Source organism: Chrysochloris asiatica, unplaced genomic scaffold, assembly GCF_000296735.1.
Source record: "Chrysochloris asiatica unplaced genomic scaffold, ChrAsi1.0 scaffold00063, whole genome shotgun sequence".
Lineage (NCBI taxonomy): Eukaryota > Metazoa > Chordata > Mammalia > Afrosoricida > Chrysochloridae > Chrysochloris > Chrysochloris asiatica.
In genome coordinates, this window is record NW_006408581.1 from 12,859,237 (window position 1) to 12,874,554 (window position 15,318).

The following is a 15,318-nucleotide window of genomic DNA, read 5'->3' on the forward strand; positions in this document are numbered from 1 at the left end:
CTGTACAGGGTCACTATGAGTCGGAACCAACTCCATGGCACATAACAACAACAATCTTTTGTACAAGACCTCGTTAATGTTTTTAAGAGCAAAAATAGCAGTTTGCGGATTCAGGTGTACATGATTCAAGCCATGGTATTTTCAATAACTTCAAATGCATGCGAAAGTTGGACAATGACTAATAAAGAACGTAAGATAATAGATCCATTGGAGTTATGGTATTGGGAAAGAATATTAAAAGTGCCACAGACTGCCAGAAGAACAAACAAATCTGTGTTAGAAGAAATAGAACCAGAATGTTCCTTAGAATCCAAAATGGCCAGAGTTCATCTCCCATATTTTGGACATATTATTAAGAGTGGTCAGTCCCTGGAGAAGGACTTTTTACTTGGAAAAAGGCAGTGAAAAAGAGGAAGATACTCCCCACCCCCAATGACATGGATTGACATGGTGGCAACAGTAATGGACTCAGATTTAACAAAGATTGTGATTATGGTACAGGACCAGGCAGTGTTTTATTCTGTTGTGTATTGGGTTGTTATTAGTCATAACTAATTATGACTAATAATAAATAACAACAACAATAAATGCACCACTGATCATAAAATATACATATTTGATTTAACTGTTCAGGCAGAGGAAGAAAAGAAAGATTACCACACTGAACATTTGTTTCGAATGATGACAAAGAAATAGTATTTCTTTGAATTTAAGAAATACAAAATTTCTTTAAAATGAATTTAGAGTAAAGTTTCTCGAAACTTATTTGAGTTCCTTGATGGACAGATAGAAATCATAGTGGCATAGATTTCCCTCTTACTGCATTTTTTTTGAAGGAGAGCTGGTGCCTTAATTGGTTACAAGTTGGGCTGCTAATTTCATGGTTAGTAGTTCAAATTCCCTAGCTGCCCCATGGAGAAAGAGGAGGCTTTTTGCTCCCATAAAAGTATACAGTCTCAGAAACCATGCAGAGGTTTGTATTGAGTCAGAATGGGCTCAATGGCAGTGGGGGTGGGGGTGGGGGAAGGGTCTTCTTAACAATTTAACAAAGTCTTCTGAGACATATGAAAATTTGAGAACCATTGATTTATAGGAAAGTTCTATAACAAATTAGAATAAGCTCAAATATGTAATGCTTACCTCTACATATTTTTGTTTTTAATAAGATATACTTCTAATCCAATATTTGTGTGATGTTCACCTTGGAAGTCTGACCAATTTTATCTGGAAACCAAGAAATTGGTCTCTAAGTAAATGAATGTAAATATTATCTTGCTTCAGTTTTGAGAAGTTGGATAATACCAAATATCATATTAATTGGAACAGTTATACAAAAAATTTAAATGCCTTTCCCCAAATTGTAAACATGTTTGGTTTAATTAAAGCTCTGGTAGGCCATTTCACCTTTTAATCCTCTTTAAACAATTTTAATGATAAATCTTTATCTAATGTTCTTTTGTTGATTTATTTTACACTTGACACATACATGTAATGTTCCTATTAATATTAGTGGGAGTGAAATTTATGGCAGTCATTGATAAGAACATAAAACCCTTCAAATCATATTTTCAGATATAAGATTATAACTTCAGAGATACATTTGATCAGAGAATAAAAGAAGCATGATGAGAAGCATTTTGATTGATAATACCTTGCAATTCATAATTGATATAATCTTAGATCTTTCAGTGCACCAAAAGGTCACTTTGAAACTTGATGGACACTATAGGACAAAGTAAGTCGGAAATGATACCATATCATGCAAAGAAGGGAGATACTGACACAATTCTACTAATTCATATTAACTTAAAAATATCCTGGAAAGCATGATAATTAACAGTAAGTTCCCAGAACTTGACATTCCATGCAAATGTCACTCCCCAGGGTATTATACAGAAAGTAGAGTGTCCTTTCACTGTCAGACTGATATATACCGCTGAAGAAGTCCTGGAGAAAAGTCCAGTTCTTGGTGATGTTTGAGATAGAAGTAGCACATGAATCCCATTTATTTCTGTTTCTGTCTTAGGAAAATTATTGTAAATTTCACTCTCATGCTTTGAAAATATGATATACTCATATATTTCTTATCATTTAAAATATCGACATATTGGATAACAGCTGAAAATGTTTTTATAACCTTCTCCAGGTTATAGGTGATTGTTGTTGTTGTTAAGTACCTTCATCCTACAGCCACCCTGTACAGAGTTTTTGAAGAACAACTGGTGGATTTGAACCACTGACCTTGTGGTTCACAGTCCAGTACTTACCCTATAGTGCCAATTTGGTTACCTAATTTGCTCAAAAAACTTCACCCACTAGGAAGGAACTTTTCCCCATGAGCTAATGTCTATTGTTGTCCTTAAGTGCCATCAAGTCAGTTCTGACTCGTAGTGGCTCTCTAAAGGAATTCTAATGAGCAGCTTGGTGGGTTTGAACTGCCAACTTTGTAATTCACAATCCATTTTTGACCCTACAGCATCACACCAGGAGTCCTATATTTCACAGTAAGCTTCCCACCTTTTCTCAATCAAGGGCAACATCCACTAGTACAGACAGCTAGTTTCAGCAGTTACGTTAATAACTAGCTTATGGGCTGTGGGTCAATTGTGAATACCTAAACTCCTTATGACATGGTTTGCTTATTAATCTCCCTCTCCTTATCGTCTTTAGCTTGTTGCTGATTGTTGCTAAGTGCATTTGAGTTAGTTTCTAACTCATAGCAACACTGTAAGGGTTTTAACTATGCGCACACACACACACACACACACACACACACCAAGTAAAGAAAGGGAAAATAAAAACTCCTGCATTTGAAATTAACCTGCAGTTAAATACATCACTGTTAAAATGCCAAACCTCCATTGTATCCATCAAACACTGTGCATGCATTTACATTGTTGTTGTTAAGTCGATTCCAACTCATAGCAACCCTACATAGGGCATCCAAGGTGAGTTTGAACTGCCGAACTTTTGGTTCACAGTGCAGGGCTTACCTACAGCACCACACTAGAAATACTGCCAAAAACAAAGGCTTTCTCCATTGTATTAGCTTGAAACCCTTCATTTCATAATACCTTGTGTTTCTGTTCAATTGGCCCACCCTCTCCTCATGTGCTGCCTTCTCACCCTCTACAAATATACCCTCTGAACTCTTACTCTATATTCTTCAAATTCCTCCACATTCTAAAACTCTTCTTTAAATACTACCGTGCCGTAGTGAAATAAATTAAAACTGGTTTCCTATTGTCTTCCTTTTTCCTTTTTTGCATTTGGTCTGAAACTGGCATTAATGTTTCTATTTTTGTTTCTTAGTAATTGTTCCAGTTCATGAAATTCCCTTCAGTCTTCTGCAAATCACTGTATTATGAAGTTTACTGTTTCTCCCTTCTCATTGCTGTCATTTATTGCACTTATAATTTACATCAAATAATAAATACAAACAAGTAAAAACATAGCAGTACAAATCAATGAAGTTTTACAAACTTTTTTGTAGTAAACAGGCCCAAAAGAAGACCATTGGGAAGCTCCCTTTGTGTTCACTTTCATACACTATCCTCCTTTTTGACTCTGGCTTATAACTGCATGGGGTAATTTTACCAGTTTTCACTTTGTCATTTTTGATATGTAGTTATTCAGTGCTATGCTTTAGATCAGAGCCCTGGTCTGTTGCTGCAGGATAATGCACTGGACCGCAAAGTCTGTTTGAACCACAAGGTCAGTGGTTCAAATCCACCAGCCACTCCTCAGTCATACCCACTGGAAGACACTTAGCAACAACAATGCTTCAAATTATCTTTACACAAAAATGAATAATTTAGATACCTAAGGTGTGCGATTCATAAAAATAAACAAAAAGATACCACTTTTGGATATTCCCCATAATTACATATCTTTTTTATAAATATGAATATAAATCAATGAGTGAAAGTAAAAAGTAAATAAAATTAAATTAAAAAACAGAAAAGAGCTACTAAGTATTTTAGAAACATGTTTTTGACTTTTAGGCTACACTTGAAATATCATAGACTCATGTTTGCTTCTTGTTTTATCATCTTTAATAGTAAAACTTTGAAGCATAGAGTGAAAATCAATTCTTCTCATGCAATGCATTACTATTGCAGGTATATTTGTCAGTATCATTTCCATTTTAGTTTAAATTACAGAATTTTTCCTAGCTGTCCTTTTATTTAATCACAGTAACACTGACAAAACTTGGTAAAAAAATGTAAGCTTTTGGATAGACTGAATAAAAGTCACAACTAGAGCATTTCTAGAACAGTGAGCTCAACAAAGATGTCTATAGACAAAATGAACATGGGGCCACTGTAGAGTTCCAGAGACTCCTAGTGTGGCACTGTAGCATCAGTACTGGACTTTGAACCACAAGGTCATCAGTTCAAACTCACCAGCTGCTTCTCAGAAACCCTATACAGAGTGACAATGTGTCGTAACTAACTTGACAGCACATAAAAATAACAACATAGGGTTCTGGGGAGTTCTGGTGTGGCAATGTGGTATGGCAAAGTTCAAACTTTACTATCAGCTTGAACTGCCAGGTCAGTAGTTCAAATTCACTAGCTGCTCCTGGGAAACCCTATACAGGGTCACTATGAGCTGGAACCGACTCAACAGCACTTAACAACAACAACAACAACAACAAGGTTCTGGTGCGGTGCTGTAGGATAAACACTGGGCTGGTAACCCCAAGGTCAGTTTTTCAAACTCAGCAGTTGCTCCTCAGAAATCCTATACAGGGTGGCTATGTGTCAGAGCCATCTCCACAGCGTGAAACAACAATAACAGACACTTACTAATTGTCTACATCCCCATGCCTTTCTTTCTGGTGTTTGAAGTCCTTTTTCTATGGTGATGGTTTGACATACTTTCCATTGACAAAACTGTTCAGGATTACCTCATGCTAAACCTAGATTAGGTTATGTCTGCATATTTATGTAATATAGGGGTAATTGTGAGATTTCAATCTGTATAAAATTCACCCAAGTTGAGTTTTTGGTTTTTGGTTTTTGGTTTTGGGCGTGGTGTTGTTAGATAAGTAATGGACAGCTTGTAGAGTTGCTGTCAGTTGGCACCATCCCGATGGCACTTTAACAACAAGCAAATAATGTTGCTGTTTGGCATAGAGCAGTGAAGAGAAATATTTAACGTCTTTTCTAGCCATAGTCTGCAAACTCCTAATGACTTTTTCCTGATAGGTCTGGGAAAGAGAAAGTGGGGGGAAATACGATGGATTATATGATTCAGTGGTGAGGAATGTTAACAGGACTAACAGATTTTTCAGTTTGGCCAACCCACTGGGTATAAAATGAGTCATCCCAGAATTATAGAGAGGTATGTTGCCAGGATCCAGAAGAAAAATCAGGAGTGGAATATGCACTTTGGACCTCATGACCCCTGCTTATTTAACCTCCTTGACCCATGGACAGAAAGCTGTGACACCACAGAAATGGCAAAGGAGTAGTGCAGAAGCAGCAGCAGCAGAATCAAGAGTAAGAACACCAAACAGAGTGTGACCTTCCAGCCCATGGAGCAAGTAAAGCTGAGTGACTTTGACCTGAAGGCGTGCTTGAGGGCACTTAATTGGGAGATGTAGGAAGGTTTCCTACCTTTGGAGTTACTTTGGACTGAGAATCATAGTAGAGTGGTGTGCCCTATTAGAATTTATCAGCTTTGGCAAACAGCTTTGTAACATTGCCCAGGCAGAGAGAAGGCTGTATTTGAACATTACTGTGTCTACAGCATTCTGGTTACCAAATTGTAACCTAGTAACTTCCATCATGGAGTCATGGTGTGACACTGTAGGATAAGTACTGGACTACTAACTACAAGGTCGGCCATACAAACCCACGAGCCACTCCTCAGAAACCCTATACAGCATCGCTATGAGTCAGAACTGGCTTCATGGAACTTGACAACAACAATAACAACAACTTCCCTAATAAACTCCATAAAAATAAATATGTCTGAGTTCTGTATGACCCTTGCAATGAATAATCAGCTACAGATGTGAAACACAGGGTGCTGGGGAAAGAAGGGAGGTGATTGATGCTGTATTTTTTTTTTCTAATTCACAAGGAGGTACTAAGCAAAAAGGAGACCCAAAGCTGAAATAAAAATAGCATGTCATTCACCAAACCAAACACTTCACAGAACACTGAAATCAAATGTCAAATTTTCATTTAAAAAGCAAGAGCTGGAAAACTGAATTGGGAAGTTTCAGATTAACAAGTAGGCAAAATCTGGACCATTATACCACTCAATCTAAGTGCCTTCTTTTACAAGCAAAAGTAAGAGAAAAAAAGATCAGAAACCAGATTCTCTGCAATGTTTTACCACAATGTACAAAATCATATTTTCTTTCCCTCTCCAGGTTTTGTTGTATTGCTACTTGTTGTAGTGTGTTGTTGCTAGTTGTCTTCGAGTCAGTTCTGACTCATAGCAACCCTATACACAACAGAACAAACCACTGCCCGGTCCTGTATCATTCACAAAATTGTTATGTTTCAGCCCATTGTTGTTGCCACTGTGTCAATCCATCTTATTAATGGTCTTCTTCTTTTTTGCTGACCCTCTACTTTACAAAGCATGATGTCCTTCTCTAGAGACTGGTCCCTCCTGACAACATCCTTAACATACAAGAGATTAAGTATTAGCATCATCAGTCCTAAGGAGCATTCTGGCTGGACTTCGTCCAAGACAGATTTGTTTGTTTTACTGGCAGTCCATGGTACTTTCAATATTCTTTGCCAACACCATAATTCAAGTGTATCAATTTGTCTACAGTCGTCCTTATTAATTATCCAACTTTCACAGGAATATGAGATGATTGAAAATACCATGGCTTGAGTCAGGCACACCTTAGATTTCAAAGTGACTTCTTTGCTCTTAAACACTTTAAAGAAGTCTTTTGTAGCAGATTTGCCTATGCAAAACATCCTTTGATTTCCTGACTGCTTCTTCCATGAGTGTTGATTATAGATACAAGCAAAATGAATGCTTTGACAAATTCAATCTTTTTCCAGTTGTCATAATTGTATTGGTCCAGTTTTGAGGATTTAAATTTTCTATACATTGACATGAAATTCCATACTAAATGGTTCGATCTTTGTTCTTCATCAGTAAATATTTCAAGTCCTTTTTACTTCCAGTAAGTAAGGTTGTATCATTTGCATATAGGAAGTTGGTAATGAGTATTCTTCCAATCCTAATGCCATGTAATTCTTCATATAAATCACCTTATCACATTATTTGATCATGATACAAACTGAATAAAAATGGTGAAAGGATACAACTCTGACCCATGTCATTCCTGATTTTAAAGTGTTCATTATTCCCTTGTTCTCCTCCAAAAACTGCTTCTTGGTCTATGTATAGGTTCCTCATGAGAACGATTAATTGTTTGGGAATACCCATTCTTTGAAATGTTATCCAGAGTTTGTTATGATTCAGTCAAATGCCTTTGAATAGTCAATAAAGCACAAGTAAGCATATTTCTAGTATTCTTTGCTTTCAGCCAAGATCCATAAGACATGAGCAATGATATCCCTAGTCACATGTCTACTTTGGAATCCTGCCTGCATTTCTGCCAGCTCCCTGTCAATGTACTGCTTCAAACTTTTTTTGGGTTATTGTCAGTAAAATTTTATTGGCCTATGATGTTGTTCAATGATTTCCACATTCTGTTAGGTACCTTTTCTTTGGAATGGGCACAAATGTGGATCTCTTAAAAATGGTTGGTGTACACAACTGAACACCTCCAGTGCTGAATGTTGTTGTTGTTCTTAAGTGCCATCAAGTCAGTTCCAACCCATAATGACCCTGTATAGAGTTTCCAATGAGCAGCTGGTGAGTTTGAACTGTCGGCTGACCTTGTAGCTAAAACTGACTTTGCAGTCCAACACATTAACCCATAGTGTCACACCAGGACAAGTCTGTTGAAATATTTCAATATGTATTCCAGCAATTCCTGAATCCTTAGTTTTTGTCAATTCCTTCAGCGCAGCTTGAACTTTTTTCTTCAAAACTATGGGTTCTTGATTTCATGATACCACTTGAAATGGCTGAACATCGACAAATTCATTTTGGTACAAGGATTCTTTATATTCCTTCCATCTCCTTTTGATGTTTTCTGTGTCATTCAATATTCTGTCCATATTGTTTGTCTTTAGGAGACATTGTGTTAGTTTTGACTCACATTGACCCAATGTATAACTGAATTAAACACTGCCCAGTCATGAACCATCTCATAACTGTTGCTATATTTAAGCATCTTGCTGCTGCCACTATGTGGATCTATCTTGAGCCTCTTCCTCTTTTTTGCTTATTCTTCACTTTTCCAAACATGATCACACTTTCCAGGGACTCGTACCTCCTGATAATATGCTCAAAGTACAAGAGATGAAGTCTTGCCATGTTTGCTTCTAAGGAGTATTCTAGCAGTATTGCCTTCAAAACAAAGTCCTCAAATTGTTATCTTTGCTCTTGAACACTTTAAAGAGGATTTTTGAAGCAGATTTGTCTAATGAAATATGTGTTAGACTTCTTGATTGTTGCTTCCGTGAGTTTTGATTGTGGAGACAAGCAAATTAAAATATTTAACAGCTTCAATCTTTTCTCCATTTATCATAAAATTATTTATTAGTCCAATTGTGAGGATTTTTGTTTTGTTTAGATTGAGGTAGAATCCAAACAGAAGGCTCTAGTTTTTGATCTTCATTCAAGTTCTCTTCCCTTTTAGCAAGCAAGATTATATTATCTTCATATCTCAGGTTGTTAATGAGTCTTCCTCCAATCCTTTTACCACATTCTTCTTCATATAATCCAGTTTATCAGATTATTTGGTCAGTATATATTTGAATAAATATGATGAAAAGATACAACTCTGACCCACACATTTCTAATTTTAAATCATTATGTTTACCTTTGTTCTGTTTGAACAAATGCATCTTTGGCTGTATACAGGTTCTCATAAGCATAGTCAAGTGTTCTGGAATACCCATTCTTCTCACTGCTATCCAGAGTTTGCTATGGACCACACAGTCACATGCCTTTGCATAGACAAATCCTGTTTGAATATCTGCCAGGTCCCTGTCAATATACTGATAATCTTTTAATTATCTTTAGCAAAATTTTACTTGAAATCTGCTACAATTTGATGAACTTGACCTATACTTATGGATGTAGTATCTCAAAAGAGGGAACGAATCTTTATAGTGAGGTCCATTCCCACCCCCTCTATAGACAAGGTTGACAAGGATGGGCAATTTAGATATTGGCTACCCAAAATGGGGGGCTACAAAAGCACAAAGTGACTGGCTTACAAACTTTCAAGGGAAAGCCTAGTTTCAGAGAGTGCAAGAGAAGGGAGAATCTCCACTGCATAGTTCTCAACCTGTCTGGATGGGGCTGGAAGAAGGAGATAGGGATAAGACTCTTATCGTTCAATAGTGAATAATTGCTATCAGGACTGATTGTGAGTGTTCCAAATGTAAAGATAGATGTTTTGTAACAAAAGGAGGGGAGTGGTTGATCTTGCAGTCCAGGAGCAGAGGACCCTGGGACCATCAAGGGAGAAGAGAGGAGTTCGGGACCCTATCCAGGGAAACAGTTATGCCATATATGGCAGCAGAGAAGATGACGTGTGAAGATGGAGCTGCTGGGGACTCTAGACTCAGGGAGGGAGAGGGGTTGTGTGCTGACAGCCAGGAACAGGCTTGCAGAGTGTACCCTTTGGTTGTTTGAATCATTATATATTCCTGAGTGCTTCAGTTTACTTATAAAAAAAAAAAAAAGCCAGCAAAGGGAAGGGAAGCAAATGCTGTTGAATGATGATGCATGGAGGGGATTTTAATCATTGCAATGAAGCGAAATACTATAGGATGAATGTAAAGTTGATGTTCTCCCATGTAAACTATCATTCAACTCACAATAAAAACGTTAAAAAATGTTTTACTTGAATCTAATTTTAATGATATTGTTAGATGATTTTCACATTCTGTTGGGTCATCGTTCTTTGGAATGGGCACAAAAATGAACCTCGTCCAATTGGTTCAACAGGTTTCTTGTAAATAGCTTGCCATTGATGAGTGACTTCCTCCAGTGCTGCATCTGTTTGCTGAGACATTTCCATTTGTACTCTCTCAATTCCTGGAGCCTTGTTTTTCTCCAATGCCTCAGGTGCTGCTTGGACTTTTTCCTTCCATACCATTGGTTCTTGATCATATGGTACCTCTTAAAATTTTTGAACATCAACTTTTTTTTTTTTTTGATACTGTGACTCTGTATTCCTTCTTCTTTGGATGCTTTCTTCGTCATTCAATATTTTGCCCATAGAAGCCTTCAATATTGCAACCCAGGTCTTGACTTTTTCTTCAGTTCTTTCAGCTTGAGAAATTCTGAGCATGTTCTTTTCCATTGGTTTTCTACCTCCAGGTTTTTGCACATTTTATGATAAGATTTAACTTTGTCATGAGCTGCCTTTTGAAATTTTCTGTTCAGCTTTTTTTTTTTTAAACTTCATTTTTTTCTTCAATCATTTTAACTTTTCTACACTCAAGAGCAAGTTTCAGTCTCTTCTGATACCCATGCTGTTGTTTTCTTTTTTTCCTATGTTCCTAATGACCTTTTATCTTCTTCCTGGGTGACATTCTTGATGTCAGCCTACAACTCCTCTGGTTATCTGTCACTAGAGTCTAATGCATCAAATCTGTTATTGAGACGGTCTGTAAATTCAGGTGGGATATAATCAAAGTCACATTTTGACTACTTTGGAGTTGTTTTAACTTAGAGGTAACGTCACCTTTTATGTTGTTAAAAAACATATTTGCATTGAATAAGTCACGGGTCTTGCAAAATTCTATCATGCTGTCTCAAGCATCATTTCTATCACCAGGAGCATATTTTCCAACTGCAGATCCTTTGTCACTGTTTCCAACTTTCACATTCCAAACACCAGTATTATCAAAGCACCTTGGTTGAATGCTTGATCAGTTTCAGACTGAAGAAGTTGGTAAAATTTTTCAAATTCATCCTCACTGGCTTTAATGCTTGGTGCATACATTTGAATAATAGTGGTATTGACCAGTCTTCCTTGTAGTCCTGTGGATATTATCCTATCATAGACAGCATTGTTCTTCAAGATAGATATTGAAATATTCTCTTTGACAATAAGTGTCATTCCTCTTCAAGTTCTTATTCCTGATATTGTAAACCATGTGATCTTCTGATTCAAAATGGTAAATACCAGACCATTTAAATTCACCAAATTGTATCCAAAAACCCATTGACATTGAGTTGACTCTGACTCATGGAATCCCTGTTTAGGATTTCTCAGACAATAAATCTTTACAGTAGGAAGCGGCCTCATCTGTCTCCCTTAGAGCAGCAGGTTAGTTGGACAGCTTACCCTTCAGGTAGCAACATTGTTTATAATTGCCTAAAACTGGAAGCAGGTCTAATGAACATTGGTAGTGAAATAAATGATTTACAATCTATTTATACAGTGAAATCAATGTAAATGAATCAACTAGAATAAATTAAAAAATTGATAAATACTACAAATATGTTTAAAACTTAGGTGACAGCTTTTAACACAATTATTTTCATTCTTTTCAAGGACTGAAAATACATTTTTTAAAACAGATTTGTTTACCTGGCTTTGTCTATAATCTGTATCAAGTAAAGTATATTTTAAATGATTAATGGAAAAAAAATAAGTATAAATGTAAGGAGCTTGGCATTTCTGAGTCTAATATTAATACTGACATTTTAAAGAGTGTGGTGGGATCGGGAATGTTGCATTGTTGTTTCCTTTGTATAGGAAGAGGATGTGTGAATAAGCTACTTATATATATATGCACTAGTTTGGAAACTTGATTCGGTTACTGAATTGATGATTGTTTGACATTCCATGATGAATGGTATGTGGTCAACTATTTCAGATTTTTCCATTACAAAAATTACATGTCTAATGTAAGTATCGGTTATTATTAGCTAAAGCTTTTGTTTCCTGGGATTAGGTAAAATGAAAAGGGCTATTTCTGTTGATACACCCCATTTCACATTGCAGCGCAGCTATTCAACTGAAAACATCCTTATATTTCTATTTGAATGGTCAGCGAATGGCTGATTATGTGTTATTGTCCTTTAAAGGGTCAATGTCACTAATAGCCAAAACAAAGTTATTCATTTAATAATTTTATAGTCATGAGAGCTATTTAAAATCATCAACTTTCTCAATTATTTCTTAAAATTATATGGGAAGTATTTACAACATTTTAAAAATGAGTGAAATATATTATATTTTAATACTGTCAGATACACTTATATTAATAATATCTAAAACAATACTTAAAGCATTTGCTAAGGTGATTTTTAAAATAAACTCTTCAGCAATAATCAATACTTTAGGACAATTTATAAACATTACCATTTTTTGGTAAGTGCTATCTTATATAATAGTGTCTTAGTTATCTAGTGCTGCTTTAACAGAAATATCCCATGTAGATGATTTTAACAAATAGGAATTTATTTTCTAACAATTTAGAATGCTAGAAGCCTGAGTTCAGCATGCCTGCTAGAGGAGAGGGTTTTATATGTCTGTTGGTTCTGGGGGAAAGACCTTGTCTCTCCAAGTTCTGTTTCTTGGTTCCTTAGAGATCTCCATGTGTCTTGACATTTATCGTAACCCCATCTTGCTCTGCCCTCTAATTTAATCTCATATATCTCAAAACAGATTGACTCAAGATACACCTTACACTAATCCTGCCTCATTAAAATAAAAACAACAATCCGTTCCCAAATGGAATTATAACTGCAGGCATAGAGGATGGGATTTATAACTCATATTTTGTGGGGACATAATTCAATTCATAGCAAACAGCATGTTACTTATCAGTGTTTGAGAAAGGATTAGTTAATTCAGGAAGCACCAGGATATTATTCTTGGGAGTGAAAATGTATCAACACAGTTTCTGTTGTAACTGGTTCATAAAAATAAAAGTTTCTTGTCTGTGGGTGAACAGGCCTTTAGTTCACTACTGCTGTACTTAGCATGGATAATTTCATAATGCCAAAATTGTTAAAGATCCTCTGTATAATAAAATGTAGTGATGATTAGGTGACTTACATCACTTCTGAACTATTATTGACCCTATGTACAATGGAACAAAACATTGCCTGGTCTTGAGCCATCCTCACAATTCTTATCCTTCAGCCCATTGTTGTAGCTATTATGTCAGTCCATATCACTGAGAATCTTTCTCTTCTTTGCTGAATCTCTACTTTAGCTACATTAACATTTCTACATTAAAAGCATGATGTCCTTTTCCAAGGTCTGTCCTCCTGATAACAAGTCCAAAGTAAATGAAACAAAGTCCCACTATCTTTACCTCTAAAGAACATTCTGGCTTGACTCCCAACATGCATGAGTGGTGACTAAATCATACTGAGTAAGAAATAAATTGTAGCCACTTCTGGTTGGCGGCAGCAGAGCAGAATCAGGTAGGGCAGGCTCCACGGGGAAAGGGCTGAAAACCCAGGGACACGACTCACAAAACTACACCAGAGATCTGGATCTATCATAAGGGTCTGGGCATCAGTTTCCCACAACAGCAAGCAGAAAAATTAAGGTATAAAAGAAAACATTGTGTTTTAGAAATTGGCATGGGACTCCTTCTGCCATCATCTTGCCTGCATGGAAGTCAGAGGGTAGGACTATAGACTGACGGACAAAGGGAACCTGTGCAAAAAACAGAAAAGCAACATTTGCGAAAGGAGTTATGGAGGGATTTTACACGTTTTTTGTTTTTTGTTTTTTTTTCTCTCCTCTTCCCTCCTCTTTGCCCAGCCCAGATGTCTTCAAGCAGGTGGGTGAGCACCCCCCAAAAAGTCCAGTGTTCAGACCACAGTTTTTTCATGGCATAGAGAGAAAGAGTCCCATCTGTCCAAAGGCAAATCCTTTGGCTAGACTTTTGACTTCTGCCTGTGGGTCCCAGCCCTAAAGTTAACTTGTATGGGACAATTAACAACTGCCTACCCAAAAAGAATAAAAGCAGGTTTGGTCTGACAGACAAAACATATGCACAATCTGTAAAACCCCAACATAACACGACACAACTATTTCAAGAATTACACTGTGCACACAAGATACTTAACTGACCTTTAGAGACAAAAATAGTAAACAATCTTTCTTCCACTAACCTCTCAGCATCTATCTGTGCTTCTCTATGGTGGTGACTAGGGGAAGGACCTAAGTGAGTGGACACCACAGTCGACTACTGGAGGCTTCTATGGCACATACACACACACACACACACACACACAATTTCATTTTTGTTTAAAAGTGTAGGTTCTTGTCTCTGCTTTTATATTGCTTTCACTTTTGCACACATTTTTCCTGGAGGTTTGAGCTTTTTCTTATTATGTTACCCAAGAAGAGACAGCAATCATGACAATATAGCCAAGCTACAAGTATACCCCATAATATTCCACCATTGAGACAAGAGCCTATAACAGCTGCTAAACATTACATGTGAAAAAGGAAGCTTATCTCCTGATCATATCCACAAGGATATACCCAGTAAACTTAATAATGCAACAACAAGCATCCACTTAAGCATTAAAAAACCACATAAATATTGGAAAAGATGAACAAAAAAAAAAAAACAACAACAAAAGATATCAAAACATGTCCAAAAACAGAATTGAGTAGCTAATACAAATGAGCTGAAGACAGACAAAGGCTTTTTAGAAGAGGTTTTGGATATACCTGAGAAAGAATTCAGAAGAATAATGTGGAAACAAATTAAAATGCTCTGAAAAGGGGTGGAGGAAAACAAGGAAGAAGTCAGGAAAGTACTACAAAAGCAATCAAATAAGATTGGTATAGCATTGGAAACAATGCAAAACCTTCAAAAAGAGATCCAGTTGATTAATAATAAAATATCAGAAATGGACAATACACTGAAAGGGGAAAGGAGCAGAATAGAAGAGATGGAATCCAGAACTAACGAGTTGGAAGACAAATCTCTTAACACTGCTAAGACAGAAAAACAAGCTGAAAAAAAGGATTTAAAAAATCTGAAGAGAGTCTAAGATCCATACTGGATAACATGAAAAGGAACAACTTAAGAATTATTGGCATTCCGGAACAAGAAGAATCAGAGAGGTCCACAGACGAGATAGTTGATGAGCTTCTGGAATAAAATTTCCCTAACATCTTGAAAGATGAGAAGATAAACATTCAAGAAGTCATATGTACCCCAGGAAAGATAGACCTCAAAAAGAAAAATAAAATCAAGA